We start from the raw sequence: 17,446 nt of genomic DNA on the forward strand, positions 1-17,446 counted from the left end.
TGGGCACATGAAGCTTTGGGGGACATTTTAGATTTAAACCATAACCTTCTGCCACTAGTTCCCAAAAGGCTCATGTGCATCTCTTTATGCCAAATGTATTTAGTCCATCTCTAAGTGTTGCCAAAGTTCTAACACTTTCACCATTGCTGAAAAGTCTGATCTCTTCTGATACTCAAACTCTTAACTGTGAGATACTATAGAAATCAAAAAGAAAGTTAAACACTGCTGACATATAATGACACAGGATAAATACTGTAGTCTCATTCCAAAGGGAAGAAATAGGGAGAAAGAAATCAGTGGGACCAAAGCAAGACTGAAACCCAACAGGGCAAGCATTAAATCCTGTAACCCCAAATGTGCTTGGGTAGCTCCTCTGTGAATCATGACAGTGGCCATGGAGGTTGCTCTTGGCCCTGTTAATGTCAGGGCCATGCCTGGGGAGAATGGCACCCTAGAACCAGGCCTGCTCATGCTGGGGTGAGAGGCCCTGGGGAAGGGACTGGCCATGTTCAAGGGGTGCTGCAGTTTGTTGCAGTGCTAGGGTGCCATTTTTAGGAAAGGCGCTAACTTTGACTCTTAGGACCAGCTGGTGAAGGTGATAGATGAATATCAGATATTAGCAAGAAATCTACAAAAAGAGGTCCAAGCTCAGCACAATAATTTTGAATTCAAAGAACAAAAGAAAACCATAGGCCAAATTGCAACATGCTTGGAATTGCGAAGTGCGGCATTACAGTCTATGTAGTCCCAAGAATTATTTAAACTAGAGCACTTGAAGAAGCTAGAATCAGTGCTAAAGAATATTCTTACAGATGGCACATCCAACATTGTAAAACAAGAACTATTGAACGTAAAAGACCAGGTAAACATAAACACAGTTATAGTGGGGGATCTGAATACCCTACTATCACAAATTGATTAACTAGATAAAAAGCAGCAAAGAAATATCAGAATTGAACAAAACCTTTGAACAGATAGACTTAAACACTTAACAGTTTACCCAAGCATCAGTCAGGCAGTACATTTGTGTATGTACTGACTATCCCAAACATTGCTCAGGCAGTTGTCATTTCAACCAGTTGATTTTTGTATTGAATAAATTTGATAAAATTATTGTTTTTATATTTCCTGTTAATATTATAAAAATTAACAAAAAAGTAATTTTTGGTCATCTTGCATTTAAATAATTGGACTGGTAAGTGGTTGATAGATACCTACATTGTTCAACCCAACAGAGAATACATGTTCTTTTCAGCAGCACATAGAACTTTCTCCAAAATAGACTACAGACTAGCCCATAAAGCAAGCTTAGGTAAATGTAAAAGAATTGAAATTATGCCATACCTATTATCAGATCATAGTGCATTGAAATTAGAAATCAACAACAGAAGAAAATACAAATTATGCAAATGCATGGAAACTAAACAATACACTCTTTTTTTTTTTTTTTTTGGTACCGGGGATCGAACTCGGGACCTTGTGCTTGTGCGGCAGGCGCAGGAACCACTGAGTCCAAACAACACACTCTTAAACAATGGTTTGCCGAAGAAACCAAGGAAGAAATAAAACAGTTTCTAGAACAAAATGATAATGCCAGTACAACGTACCTATGGAACACATTGAAAGCAGTCCTAAGAAGAAGTTTGTAGCTGTGAATGCCCACATCACAAAAACAGAGCAAACCCAAATAAATAACCTAATGATGTACCTCAGGATCCTAGAAAAACGAGCAATCCAAACCTAAAGCTAGTATAAGGAAAGAAATTATAAAGATCAGTCCAAAACTCAGTGAAACTGAGACTGCCCCCCTCCCCCAATGCAAAGAATTAATAAATCAAAGAGTTGGTTCAGGAAGCAGAAAGAGTCAAGGAAGGAGACAAGACGAGGTAGACCTTTCCAGGCCACACTCATAGTGACCCGCCTCTTCTGACATATTCCGCCTCCAAATAGCAAATCAGCTATACTGCTCTGTAATCCAGTTACCCTTCAAAACCCCCCATGAGCACACAAGTCTTTGGAGGACATTTCAGATCTAAACCATAACACCATTAATCTGTATAACCAATATGTTCTAAAAAAAAAAAAGCTGTGAAATAGCCGGGTGTGGTGCTTCATGCCTATAATCCCAGCACTTGGGAGGCTGAGGCAAGAGGATCACCATAAGTTCGAGGCTACCCTGGGCTACATAGTTCAGGCCCAGCCTGAACTAATAGGGAGACCCTGTCTCAAAAAAAACCAAAAAAAAAAAGCTGTGAAACAAACAAAAAAATACTGGTAAATCTGACCCAGAGATGCAAAACAACAACAAAAGCCAACTTTGCTAAAATATTGTCAAACTAATTTTGATCTTTGTAGTATTTGCTTATTTAATACACAACAAGTTTTAGTGGCAGGCTTAATAGCTACAGTAATTTAGAGATAATAAAGAAATAACTTATTTTTCTATATAGGTTCATGGATCTCCTGAATTCTGTCTGCAGATCCACGGGCCTCTAGATTGAGAACTCTTAGATTAATGTGATGGTGTAAGCAAAAGTCATTTTGCTGTGGACTAGGAAGTAAATTTCTATGAGGGGAAGGAGAGTTAGAAGGCAGAGCCAAGGAGGGATGACACCATAGGATAAGTTCTTCATACTAGCATTTTTCTGTTAAGCTAAAAGTTGTATTTTTTTTTTTCAGAAACTTAAATGTGTTCATGTAATGAGGGGAAGAAGCCAGTGAAAAAAGTTGAATATATAGGAAAGGGAGAGGGTATATAAAAGGTTTCTGAGACTGCGAGAGAGAGAGAATAGTCTGGAGGTTAGATGAAAGCATTCGTCTTGGATAGGAGGCAAGGTGTCCAGAGTAATGGAAGAATGTGTAGGTGCTATTTGTTTATCAGGTCATATGACATTCTGAGAAATACATAGGTGTGATGAATTTCAGCATAGGAGCAGGGTAGGCTAGGGCAGGTGTGTAAGGTTGTTGTAACAGAGGTCCTGAGCAATATGAAGATGTTGGAGTGGGATTAAATGGGGAGGAAAAAAGTAAAATAGGGTTAGAAAACAACTGATAATGAAAGTGATTGGATGCAAAAGACCAAGTTGGCCTAGATTACATTTTGGGGTTTTGGTTTGTTTGCTTTTTTGCCTTCCTTAGACCAGCTATTGTCCTTCCCATGGATATTGATAGAAAGAACAGTAGAATGAGAGTAAAACGCATTTACATATTTTGACTTCTGCTTCTTTAAGAGTTTAGCATATATGATTGATACTTGGAATGCGTTTGTTACAAAATAATGTAAAAGCAGGAGGGTCCATGGTTTTCTTTGTCATTAGCCAACAGATGCTTCTTGCAGTGTTTTGCACACTGAGTCTATTTAATGTGAGGGTAATGTATCTCTGTACACTAATGAGAAAGAAGAACAGTACAATACAGTCATTCATTTTGTACTGTACAACAAATATCTGCCTTTAGTTCACACGTTCATCCATGATTTGATTTGTTTTTATCCAAGCTGTTATCTGCATCTAGTTGGCATATCTGTCATCAAATTGTTTTGTCTGTCAAATAATTACTTCAAATCTTCTTAAAACAAAAATTTTTCTCCTTCAGGTCAGTACTATGTATCATAAATAATCTTAGATTTCTAGACATTGATATTCCATTATGCATGAATATTGCATGAAATTGTTAGTTCTGTATTTAGAAGTATGGAGCTTTTAAATTTTTTTTAAATTAAAAATTTACTACTTTAAATTGTGGCCAGATGTCCAGCTCCTGCCAGCCCCCATCTCTCTTCAGTAGCTGTCCCTTGTCTGCCCTTTAGCAGTACAAACAACCTGCATGAGGATCTGTCTTGCAAGTGGGCTCAGGGGTATTGAAACAGAGAGTTGGGGGGTTTACGGGCAATGGAAGGAAGTCTCTGGAGGTGAGACCTAGTAAGGTACTTCTTATTGGTCCTCTGCACTGCTTACTACATGGGAAGAAGTGTGGTCATCACAGGAACCAAATCCTATCACTTTGTCTAACAGTTATAATGATTTTAATAATCTTTTAGTGAGTCTTCCAAAGTTTATCCCCTTTTCCCTGTTCTTTCTAACCTGTCTTTTTGTTATATGGCCAGAAGATTTCTCTGAAACTCAAACTGTTACCATACCTATGTCTAAAACCTTTCAGAGCTTCACATTTCTTGAAGATTAAGTTCAAACTTTCTCACTTGGCCTTTTGAAGATCCTTTGTGTCCCATTTTAACCACTGCTTACTTTTCATCCTTACCTATTTTTTCCGGCTTGTTGCCGTACCAAGTCTTTTTCTTTTCTTTTTTTTTTTTTTTTTTTGGTACCGGGAATCGAACACGGGTCCTTGAGCTTGTGCAGCAGGCGGCGAAACCACTGAGCTAAACCCCCGACCCCATTTTTTTTTTTTTTTTTTGGTACCAGGGATTGAACTCAGGACCTTGTGCTTGCAAGGCAGGCGCCAGAACCACTGAGCTAAATCCCTGGCCCCCAGGTCTTTTTCTTACCTATATAACTTTGCATGCAAATACTAAGTAGATACATATTTTTTTAATGGCATTCATGTCTTGCCATGTGCATTGTTTAAATGCTGTATTGTTCAGTTGACTCATCTCCACTGGAATCCTTTTCATTAGTTTCCTAGCCTGCCTGTCCTTTCAGCTGCACATAATAATGTACTACTTGTAACATAATCATTCCACAAAAGTGAGTCATCTTAAGTACAAGAACTGATTGACCGATATTCAGGTTAGCTTGAAAATTATATATGAAAGGAAGGACAATTTAAAAGATTAAGTATGTAAAGAGTCTTCATTGATAGAAATACAGACATTTCTCATTTAACCACCTACCTGTTTAATGACTACTTGGACTTGTGGCCCACTGCTTGGACTTATGGCCCGTCTTTTTTTTTTTTTTTGTACAGTTTTCTATACATCTTTTTTTTTTTTTTTTGGTACTGGGGATCGAACTCAGATCCTTATGCTTGCGGGGCAGGTGGCGGAACCACTGAGCTAAATCCCCGGCCCTCTATACATCTTGTTTATAGAGCCTCAGTGTCTTCTTTTGGTACAGTACACCTTGTTTATTCAGTACTGTAATTACTGCTGTTCGGTAAAGTACTGTAGTTTTATGTTCTGTTATACGTTATATAGTACTGCATGTAAGAGTTCTGGAAATAAAAGAAAAGTCATCAAGTTGGAGTTTCCTTTGACCATTTCTTTGTCCTGAATATTGTAATGTATATACTATATACGATTCCTCATTTAGTGACTATGGTTGGTAATTGATTACTTGTCAACTTGAGTTGGAAAACCCAGCTGAATTGAGTCAGCATGGTTCTGGGCATGGAAGACCCATTTTAACGAGGACTGTTATCTGGATGGTATAAAAAGGAGAAGAGAGGGAAGGATTTCAGCTGATCTTCCTTGGAGGAGCTTCATTGCAACTGCTTTTCTTTGGAGGAGTTTCGACAGTTTTTCTTTGAAAGAGCTTTGTCTATTTTCTTTCTTTGGGGGTGCTTCAATCCTCATTTTCATCTTGGATGTTGTCTCCTGCCTTCCAGTGCTGATCCCTCAGATCTGGCTAAGATCTTTCAGCCTTTTGGCATGGATACTTCAGCCTCCAGCACTGGACATCAGGCCTTTCCAGCACAGATCCTTCAGTTTTCAATTTTAGATCCTTCAGACTCCTGATATGGACTTGCACAGGACTTAGCTGTGGGCTCCAGGCCTTCAACTGGATCCTTCAGGTTCCTAGTGTGCAAATAGATGTTTTGCACTCTTCTATATCTTACTCTAGTAAGCATTTGACTAATCCAGTGACCTAATTCAGTTGATGACCTAGCTTGGTCATTAAATAAGGAACGTCAGTAATGAACTACTTGGTTATGATAAAATATCCAACAACTCAGTAACTCAGCTATCCTAATGAAATATCTGTTAACAAACAGAATAAAAATAATTTCTGCCTTATACTAAGCCAGTATTAATTGAGGTTTTAGTTTGGGAAATATACCAAAAACTTGTCATTGAAAATTTAATTTACTCTTACTGTAACCATTTTTATGTAAAGTTTATTGTTTCTGTTAAATCCAGCATGAAAACATTTGTATCTTTATAGTATGACTAAGGAGTTATTAACTGAATGAAAGAATGATGACTTGCTAAGGCATACATCCTTGTATGAGTCAAGTTACGAATGACAAAGACTTTGTTTTCGGAGACCCAGTATTAAGTGGCAAAAGTTGTAGTCATGGCTCCAGTCAGGCTGGCTGACTTCAGTGCCTTAGGTTTTCTCATGAATCAAATTAATTATCTTATCATGAAGATCAATTGGATCTTACATTTGAAAGTGCTCTATGGAAGGTTATCACATTAGGAGGTAAGCAAGTCCTCTTTCTGCCAGCTTTTTGACACTAGCAGTCACACTCCCTGAGTTTTTTGTTTATGGTTAAGTACCATTTACATTATATTCAGCTCTTACAACTTAGAACTTTTATTTTTCACTTTATTCCAACCTCTGCTTACTGTGATTATCAAATAAGACTGAATTCCAACAATCCTCCCCTACTTTATTTAATTTAATAATTATTATTTAATGTGGTAAGGGCGGTAGTATTAGCCTAATTTCATTGATGGTGAAAGCTGAATCTCAGGCAGGTTGCATAGCTAATTAGTGCTAGAGGTGGGAATCCAGTTCAAGTCTCTGGTACCACTGTTCTTTTTCTGAAAAGCAAGTGGTTTAAGTGAAGACACATTGCCATATACCTCAGCTAAAGCAAGCTTTTGATACCTTTATTGTTCCTTGCTTTTTCTCAAAATGGTTTTTGCCTTATCAAAATTCTGTGGTGGAAAAAGGCATATATTTCATAGCATTAATCATAATTTGGAAACATTAGCACCATTACAAAATGTCTTGTTAGTATTTTATAACATAATCCGGATCTCTTTCGGTGCTGAATAATACAGTTTTTCCTTCAAAGATGAGCTAATTCTTTTTTAATAGGTACATCTTATTTTTAAAATGTGATATCATTTAATGTTTATAGATATTTTAAACCTAAAGGTTGTTTTGTGCTTGCTGTAGAAGGAAAATGGCAGATCAGTGTACTTAGTAAATTTTTTTTCATAAAAGTATCCTGATTGATTTGTAAATTTAGGAAAAGTGTTAAACATAAAAACATTTTGCATAACTTCTAAAAATTTGTTTTAGGAGAATATTTTTATAGTATGTGTTGTTTACATTAAAATTTCTTAAAAACCTCTGGACTATCTGAAATAAGTAGGTCCAGTAAAGATTAGGACAAACATACAAAAACATTCATTCTGTTGAGAGATCTTTTGTGAGTGCTGTGCTTTGTTTCCTCTTGTAAACCTGAGATGCCTCCTTGTTCGGAACTGCTGGCCTAGATAGTGACCTTGGTTAGAACTTGAGAACAGGATTGGTCTCTGATGCTGAGCCTTTCTGATTTAAAAACCTCTGCCCCGTGGCATTTCTTGACTCATGTTCTTTTTTTCTGTTGAAAGTTTCCTAGTGATCCTTTCTTGTCTAAAAGTAAATTCCATGAATAGTTCATTGGTCATAGTTTTATTTTTATTTTCCCGTGATGACTTTGAAATGGCCATGGCACTTTGAAATCTTATTTGCTGGCATTCTCAAAAACATTAGAGTTCCCAAAATTCCAACCACACCAGCCTTCTTTTCTATTCTGTGAATATGCTAAGCTTATTCCACCTGCAGAGTTTTCTCCTACTTGTCCCTCTTTAAAGGACTGGTTCTCTGGATCTTTCTTGGCTTGTAAGTCTCAGCTTAAATGTCCATTTTTCAAAGAGATTTCCTTGATGACTTACTATACATTCAGGTTTCCCCAATCTTATTACATACATGACTGTGTTTTGTTTTCATCTTAGCCCCTAATCTCTAATTGAGTTTCTTTCATATTCATCTCCTCTGATGGGGATAAGGGACAATTGATCTTGTTTATTGCTGTATCTTCAGCACCTGGAACAGTGTCTGCCACCGTGGACGTTTGAATAAATATTTGTTGAATAATTGAGTGAATTTTTTTTCTATTGGCTATTTCTAAAAATTTCTTTTTATTCCCCCCCCCCCCCTTTTGGATACCATGGATTGAACTCCGGACCTTGCGCTTGTGAGGCAGGTGGCAGAACCACTGAGCTAAATCCCCGGCCCTCTCTTTTGTTTTTGGATAAGAAAGACACAATTTTTTTTTGGACTAATGTTGTTATTATTTTTATTTTTGCTACATTTCTTTTTCTTTACTGTTTTGTCCCCTAGTAGATTATTTTGGAGGAAGGGAAAAACATTGTAGTTCTCCAGCTCCTTGGATGTGACTGTTCCGATCTGTCTGCTGCTTACCAGGTGGATGTCAGAGCTGGTACAGCCTAGTCACAAAAGCAATTAACAGGTAGGAAAATGGGCTCCTAACAGCTGCTTCAGTCTTGCTTGGGTTGGCCTCTCCCCTAGGGGACTGTCACTGTCAACCTAGCAAAATGCAATTGCCTTCTCGTAAACATTTTTCTCTAGGATTGTAGAACAGAAACAGATCCCAGGTTTATAAAATGAGTTAAAATGTGTCAACAGAATAGAACAGAATAATGACCTGCTGCTACAATATGAATTCCGAGTCAAGACAGCAATGTGTATTTTCAGAAGAGATGACATTGAAACCAGCACTTTTAGTTATATTTAAATGACTTTGTTATGCCAAAAGTGTAGATTTAATAACTTACTTATCAATATTGGTGAATAAAGTGACAGTTGTATAAAATATAATTTTTACCCTCAGAGCTTTGGTTTATGTCATAGTCCTTGAATCCTTGTTTCTTCAATTAACTCCATGGAAAAGGGCAGGTATTTTTCAATAAATGCTGCTTGATTTTTTTTTTTCCATTTCATTCTTCCAGCTGAGAATTCATCCAATACAGATTCCTTTTGACCATGGTAGACCTTAACTATTGTTATGTGCCATAATCAATGTATATTTGCAAGCTCTTAAAATGAATTTAAATGAGTCATATCAATAATGTGTCAGTTCTGGGTTGTATATTGATTCATGCCTCAGTGATATCAAGTGCGATATTGGTCTGCTTTGATCCTTTTTGGTAAGTTTTATTTGACATGATTCCCACTCTGAGCTGGTTGTGAAATGTGCTCCCTTTCAAGTTGCCTTCTAATCAATATCCTATTCTTTCCATCCCTTTGGAACCTCTGGCCTCTCTTACAATTCAAAGAATTTGTGTCATGAAATTTTGCTGGAAGTATTTTGTTGCAAAAATTAAGAGATGCTCCATGCAAAATGAGGGGGAACTTTTTGAATAAATGGGATATTCCTTAAAAGGCTATCCACTTGTCTAATGAAGAACAAAAGCCAAATGCTCTTCTTAATTGATGCAGAAAAAGCAATTGACAAGATTTAACAGCTTCTCAGGATAAAACCAGTCAACAAACTAGGAATAAAAGGAAGCCACATGATCAACGGCATTTACGAAAAGCCCACAGCTAACTTCATATTTAGTGGTGAAAAACAGTAAGCTTTTCCTCCAACTTCAGGAACAAAGCAAGGATACCCAGTCTTATTACTTCTGTTCAGCATAGTGTTGGAAGTCCTAGCTAGCATTTTAAAAAGGAAGATGAAAGATACCCAAACTGGAAAGGAAGATGACAGGATCTGATATGTAGAAAACCTGAAAGATAACACAAGAATTGTTAGAACTAATAAATTCAGCAAAGTTGATGGATACAACACAAAAAAGCAGTTATATTTCTATACACTAACAATAAATGATTGGAATGGAAATTAAGAAAACAATTTTATTTTTAAAAAGTTAGAAATAAATTTAACCAAGGAGACCCAAATCTTTTTTTTTTTAATTAAATTCTTTTATTGGTACATTGTAGGTATACAACACAATTACATTTCTCATTGGGAATTGTACCTTTATATAATGCATCTTGGTTCTTATTTGTTCCCCATTCCTAGCCCTCCCTTCACGCCCTCCACCCTTCCCTATTTACAAAGACTTTATTTCCATTTTTTTCCATTTCTCATCATTTTTCCTTTCCCTTCTTTCCTTTCTCCTGCCCCTCCCACTACCCCTACCCCTTTGGACCTTTTCTTCCTATTTTGCATTATCAATTATTCATTCTAATCATTGGTACATTTTAGGTATACGATATAATGACATTCATCATTGGAAATTTGCACCTTAACATAATCTCTCTTGGTTCTTATTTTTCACCCTTGCCCAGCCCTCCCTTCAACCCCTCCATTCCTCCCTATTTAAAAAGATTTTGTTCCTATTTTTCCATTTTCTCATATTAATCCCATTCCCTTCTATCCTTTTCCCTAGCCCTCCCACTTCCTTCCCCTTTGCCCCTTTTCTTCCTATTTCACATTACCTATTATACATTTAGTTCATATTTACATTTTCTTTCTCACACCAGAGAAACTATTTGGTATTTATACATGTGTGTCCTATTTATTTCACTTAAGAGTATCGCCTCAATGTGCATCCACTTAGCTATAAATGTCTCTAATTTCTCATTTTTTATGGCTGAGTAGTACTCCATTTTATTAAAAAAACCACATTTTCTTGATCCAGTCTCCAGTTGATGGGCATTTGGGCTGTTTCCAAGTTTTAGCTATCACAAACTGTGCTGCTATGAACATGGGCACACATATATCACTGTGGTATGATTCTTTTAATTCTTTGGGGAAGATCCCCAGCAGTGGAATAGTGGGGTCAAATGGGACTTCCAGTCCTAGTTCTTGGAGGTATCTCCATACTGATTTCCACAGTGGTCGCACCAGTCTACACTCCCACCAGCAGTGGAGCAGGATTCCTCTTTCCCCACAGCCCCACCAGCATTTGTTATTGGTGGATTTCATGATAGCACCCATTCTTTCTGGAGTGAAGTGGAATCTCAGCATTGTTTTCATTTGCATCTCTCGAAGTACCAGTGATGTTGAACATTCTTTCTTGTATTTATTTGCTATTTCTACTTCTTTGTCTGAGAAATGTCTGTTCATTTCAGATGTCCATTTTCGGATTGGGTCTTTAAATTTGGGAGGTCTGATCTTTTTAAGTTCTTTATAGATTCAAGATAGTAGACCTTTGTCTGAGGAAGAGCAGGTGAAGATTTTTTCCCACATTGTGGGTTGTCTCTTCACACTGCTGGTGGTTTCTCTTGCTGTGCAGAAGCCTTTTGATAAGAAGAGATCCCACTTGTTGATTGTGCTAGTTCATGGGCAACTGAGGTTTTGTTCATGAAATCTTATCCTACACCGATGTCTTCAAGGGTTCTACCTAACCTCTATTCCAACTGGTTCAGAGTTTCTATTTTAATATTTAGATCTTTAATCCATTTTGATTTTAGTTTAGTGCATGGTGAGAGATAGAGGTCTAGTTTTAATCTTTGGCAAGTTGAAGCCCAGTTTTTCCAGCACCATTTATTAAAGAGGCTATCTTTCCTCCAGTGAGGGTGTTTGGCTCCTTTATTGAAGCTGAGATGGCTGAGTGTGTCTGGCATTGTTTCTGGATCTTCTAATCTGTTCCACTGGTCCTCAGGTCTGTTTCTTTGCCAGTACCATGCTGTTTTTATCACAGTAGCTTTGTAGTAGAGTTGCAGGTTGGGGATTGTGATACCCCCTGGCATGTCTCTGTTACCTAGAATTGCTTTTGTTATTCTGGGGGACACCTGAATCTTAAACACTGAAAACTGCAAAACACAGGTGGAAGAAATTAATGAAGACATAAATAAATGGAATATCATTACATGTTCATGGATTTGAAGATATAACATTGTTACCTACTACCCAAAACAACTTATAGATTTAGTGGAGTCCCTATCAAAATCCCAAAGACTTCTTTGCAGAAACAAAAATTTATCTTAAGATTCATATAGACTCTCAAGGGACCCCAGTAAACCATTTCCCTCCAATCTTGAAAAAGAAAAATAAAGATGGAGATATCACACTTTCTTACTTCAAAGTTTAAGACAAAGTTGTGGTAATCCCCATGGTATATACTGGCATAGAGACAGATACATAGACCAGTGAAATAGAACAGACAGCCCTGAAATAAATCTTTTCATATGTGGTCAAGTGATTTTTCCAGAAGGATGGCAAGACCATTCAATGGGGAAAGGACAGTTTTTTTCAACAAATACTCTTGAGAAAACTGGATATTCATAAGCAAAAACATGACATTGAAGCTTATTCTATACCTTAAATAAATTTTAGCCGAGCCATGCACAGTGGCACACACCAGTAATCCTAGCTGCTTAAGAGGCTGAGGCAGGATTGCAAGTTTGAGACCATCCTGAGAAACTTAGCAAGACTGTATGTATAGCTGCTGAGTTGAGTACTCACTACCACAAAAACCAGCAAGTGAATAAATACATATGTACATACATGCATGCTGAATGTGGATCAAAGACTTGAAAGCTAAAAGTACAAAACTTTTAAAATAAAATTTAGAAGAAAAGCCTCATGACATTGATTTGGCAATTAATTTTTCGATATAACATCAAAAGCACAAGCAACAAAATGGGTAAATTGAACTTCATTAAAATAAATTGTACATCAAAGGACACTATCAGTGGAATGAAAATGCAAAATATAGAATGGGAGAAATATTTGCAAGTAATATATCTAGTAAGGGATTAATATGCAGAATATATAAAGAATCTTACCTTAAGCATATTTAGAAGACTGACATGAGCCTATGGTTGGGCAAAATCATCCCCCAAAGCCTGGATCTCGCAGAAGTGGGTTTTGTGGACACAATGGGTATGAAAACACAGTATCCAGAAGATACTGGTGACACAGTGCACTGTAGAGCATTGGTTGCTTATGCTTGTGATCCCATGGCTCATCAGGAACTGCAGTTCAGTGTCACTACCCAGTGTCAAGAGAGAGCAGAATACCATATATCACTAGTAAGGGAAAAGACCAGAATTCTGAATCTGCTTCTACAGAATGTGTATCTCTTTTACACCACCATTAAACTGAGACATTGTAAGTCAAATCATCAAGTCAGTAACTGTCTGTAGTATATGTATTTCTGCAACTTGCTTCTTTTAAAACTCAACTTTATTTTTGTGGTACTGGATATTGATTCTAGGATCTCATATTTACTAGACAAATAAGTACTCTACCATTGAGCTACAAGCCTAGTTTGTTTAAACTTTTTAAATTTTTATTTTGAGATACATTTTCAATAGGTTGCCCATGCTGGCCTTGAACTTGTGATTCTCCTGTCTCAGCCTTCTGAGTGTGGAATTTCTGGCAAGTGCCACTATGATTGCCTAAAATTTATCATTATTTTTTGAGATTTAGATTTTTTTTTCTACCATAGGAAAAAATATTTATTTCAAAATAATTCAATGTTAAGGAATTAATTTATCATGTGTTAATTTTGTATTAGCATAGATATTTAGGTTGCTAACATTAGCATAAATAGAAATTCTATGGTTTTCTGAAGTCTGCCTGAAGGTTTTATTATGGGATGTGTATTTTTAGAGACTTACTAAAATTGGTTTTAAAGAATTATTTTTTGTTTAAGGAATTTTCTGGGGGTAGGTGTTTTTTAGATGCACATATAAAAGAGATAAGATTATTTACATGGTGTTCCATAGCTACCTTTTTAAGGATGTTCCACAGAACCTCTGGAGACTTAAAGTATGTCATTAATTGGAGAACATACCTTTTATAGATTTCTTTCTGGACTTTTAAGTTACAGATTTTCTTTACTATAAGCATCCGTTTCTGGAAGAGGGCATTTTGCTTGGCATGGGGAGGGTTGAACCTAATTTTCTGTTGCTGAATATGAATGCAGCAAGAGAGAGCAGAAGCTGCCAGATCTTTGCAGAATTCTGTGACCTAAATGAAATCTGTACCACACAGGATTGCAGTCCTTAGAGCAGGCTTTTTCCATTGTCTGCTGTGTTAATTGTCCATGCTAACTTGTCACAGCTAATTTGACTATCATTGGTCATTTTGTGTCCTTTGCTGTATAGTTTTAGCCCAATAGCAAAAAACCCCAAAACTTGGATTTCTATTGCTTTTACTATTTTACTATTGCTATTACTTTTTCACACATTTGAAAAATAATGACCTCTATCTTCAAGATCATTTATTATAGGTTCCAAAAAGCTGTGTAATGGCACTTCCAATCTGGATTATCTTTCTCTCAACACCCTGAACAATTTATTGTATTGTAAACCATCACTGACAGATTCAGTTGTAATTTAATGAGAACAGACTAATATGCCAAGGGCATTGATTTTTAAGTCTTAGTTTTTCCTGCTCAGCTCTGTTGAATCAAATGCTAAAGTAGTTTCCTCTGCTTGTGTCCTCCTGAAGGATAAAATGTGTTCCAGATTTTGTCTCCTCTTTCCTTTTCTTAGACTATATTCACAACTGTGGTACAATGAAAGGATTACTAATAAGTGACATTTTTCCTATTGAGTTTTCTAGTGATCATTTTTTGCATAATGCCATAGTTTGGGGATGTCAAGTATTGGGCTCAGGTTGTAACTTGGTGGTAATGTGCTTACCTGCCATATGTGAGACCCCCATCCCCCAGCACTGCAAACAAATGTCTGTGTGTATGTATGAATGTATGTATGTATTATTTCTTTCACAGGAATTAGTTCATCCATGGTAAAGGTTTTGTGAAGAGGCCTATAAAGCAAGAGTGCAAATTTAAAAATTGATTTGGCATGTGATCTCTGTGCAAGGCTATATTTTATCTCTTGTTCAGGATCTTTACATTCTGGGATGGTATACTTTTCTTTTTTTGGTAAGGGTTCTAGGGATTGAACCTGGGGCCTTCATTCTGAGCTATATTTCTCCCCCCCATGTCACCACCCCACCCTCCAGCTTTTTTTTTTTTTTTTTGAGACAAGATCTCACCAAGTTGTCCAGACTGGGCTCGAACTTGCTATCCTCCTGCCTCAGCTTCCCAAAGTGCATTATAGGAATGCACTACCACTCTGGGCTATGTTCATATTAGTCTCAGGTTGGTTCTATTAGTCCTCAGGATGATCCTCAGACCTATTAATTTCAAATAAATCATCATATTCTCACTTTGGTCATATAGCTACTTTACATTATTGATTATAATCTTCAATGATTATTCTTAATGTTTAAATAAACATACACTGAAGTTTTATTTTTTCAAATGATACATCATTATTAGCTTATTTCAAAAAAACTGTATTAATTTTTTTCTTAGCAAATCTAGGACTGTTTTTTCAAATTGAGCTTTTATTACCATATTATCTTGTCCCAGTTGAGTTTGTTTAGACTGCCTTTACTCCCCTACCTGGACCCCAAACTTTAGGGGCACAGGTAGAGTACAGTCATACTTCCTGGCATCCTGAGAGTTCATAAGATTTCTTTATTGGCTATTTTATTCTTTTTCTCACTTGTTTCCCTGTCATCACTTACTTTGCTTTCTCCTATAAGCATCCACTCTAGTTAATTTAAGTCTTTGGATATTTATGTACCTTCAGAAAATGCATGGTTCTACCTCTATATAGAGGTTTATAATTTTCATAAATGGCCTTTGACTCTAACTCCCATTTTATTCCCCACCCCCATCCCATTCAGGCGTGTATTTGAATGATTCCTCTTTGTTGCTGTTTAGAAATTGGATTCATTACTTCTGACTGCTTACTCTTACCTGTGTGTACCATGTGACCATCTTACTTGGACTGTTGGCAGTTGAGAGTATTCAGCTCTGTGTACCATTGACAATGCTGCACTGATAATTTTCAAGACTATATGTGCATGACTGTGATTGGTGAGTTCTTGGGTCTTCATTATAAAGTTCATTAAGTATTGCTAGATTTTTCTTTAAATTAATTAGATAGTTTATACTCTAGTGAACACTACTTGAGTATTCAGATTCTTTTTCATGTAAACAATTAGGAAACCAAATTGGACTGAAGATGTGCTTTTATGGATATGATTAATAAACTGACATATTGTTTATGGATAAGATAAAACCAGAGTAGGTTACAATTACTCCTTCATTCCGAAAGGACTCATAAATGGAAAAGCTACTTTTTTTCCCCATAAAAGTTGCTTTATGATGAGAGAACATGAGGGTGAATTCTTATGACTAAATAACTGTCCACCAGCTATAATGACATTTTAGCTCTGTAAAGTATGACTGATTAGATTCTGTGTGTTCATCATGGTTCTTGGAATGCAAGCATCAGTATGACTCTGTGCCCTTGAAGCTCTGTGGTTTTAGGACAGCTGAGTACAGGACTTATGTTCATCTCCCCTTTCGGGGGACCTCTTTACGAAGTCTCTTTTATGGCTTTCTTCCTTGAGTTATTGTTACTCTTCCTATTTTGCTTTCTGAAATTAAGGATAGTACTCTTTAAGTTCACACCATCATCATGCCTAGCCTGGTCAAAGATTCTCCAGGAAGGAATGTTATCAGTATGGCATTTGTTTCTTGAAGTGTGCTAACTAGGGTAGAAGGGGTGATATGTTGATAAATCCCTTTGAATTGGTGAGATGGAAATTGGAAAATACTGTCTAGAGTATGGATTAAGAAGCAGCATGATATATAGTGATAATACAGATAATAGTGTTGGGTGAAATAGCAGAATAAATGCAGTTTCTAATCTTTACCCATATAAATTCCCATTGAGAAGACAATTAGATGAATATAAATAAGTAGTATGGGGGGGGCTACATGTGTGTTAGAAACTAGAGCTTGGTGCTACTTATAACAAGCACAGAATAATTTTCGTTAGGCACCATTGCTGATGGCCTAGAATGAAAGAAGTAATTGAGAGGACCCTCCCTCCTCCTGAACCTTTTTGAAAGAGAAACCTTAATTTGGGAGGGGTAAATTTCTTGATGCCTGGTCTACAAGCCACAGCACTAAAACTTCTCTGTTGGCTCTCAGACTGGACATACTGGTCCTTTGTGAATAGCATTTATAAATCCAGAGTTTGCTCAAAGCACCACCCTAGAAGGAGCCTGTCCACATTGGTGGCCTAGTCACTAAGTTCTCAGTTACCAGCATCCGTGCCACAACTCCTGTTCAGGTTGCAGATCATACAGGTAGCATCAGTTTAGGTTTTTGTTATCAAAAAGATTGTGAAAGCTAGACATCAATATTGAAAAAAGAACAATCTGATAAGGTTCTGAAAAACCCAGTTGCCAAATTAAAATTTGTGTATGCAGTGAACAGCAAATTAAATAACTGCAGAGAGACAACCTTGGAAAATCTTCCTAACTGCAAAAGATGGAGAAATAAAAATGATGAGAAAATAAAAGGAAGATAAGTCAAGAGATACAATGGACAAATAGTAGGAAATCAGAAAGAGCATATGCATTGTTCAGAGAAACAATAGAAGAAAACATTGCTGACTCTAAGTTGATAGGGAAATAT

At 36.7% G+C, this 17,446-nt stretch overlaps 1 protein-coding gene across 9 annotated transcripts in view; it reads left to right on the forward strand.

The window, feature by feature from the left end:
- Positions 1 to 17,446, forward strand: part of Peak1 (pseudopodium enriched atypical kinase 1) — a 301,634-nt gene that overhangs the window by 61,774 nt on the left and 222,414 nt on the right. Inside the window, exon 1 of one of the 9 annotated variants that reach the window (XM_087210271.1) lies at positions 13,382 to 15,832. The exons of the other annotated variants lie outside the window; for them this stretch is intronic. The gene's annotated coding sequence lies outside the window, so the exon portion shown is untranslated. Of the gene's footprint in view, positions 1 to 13,381; positions 15,833 to 17,446 lie in introns of those variants that run through there. 9 annotated transcript variants of the gene reach the window in all.

Source organism: Heterocephalus glaber, unplaced genomic scaffold (genome assembly GCF_053883595.1).
Source record: "Heterocephalus glaber isolate CG9 unplaced genomic scaffold, H.glaber_assembly_v1.0 deba00001140, whole genome shotgun sequence".
NCBI lineage: Eukaryota > Metazoa > Chordata > Mammalia > Rodentia > Bathyergidae > Heterocephalus > Heterocephalus glaber.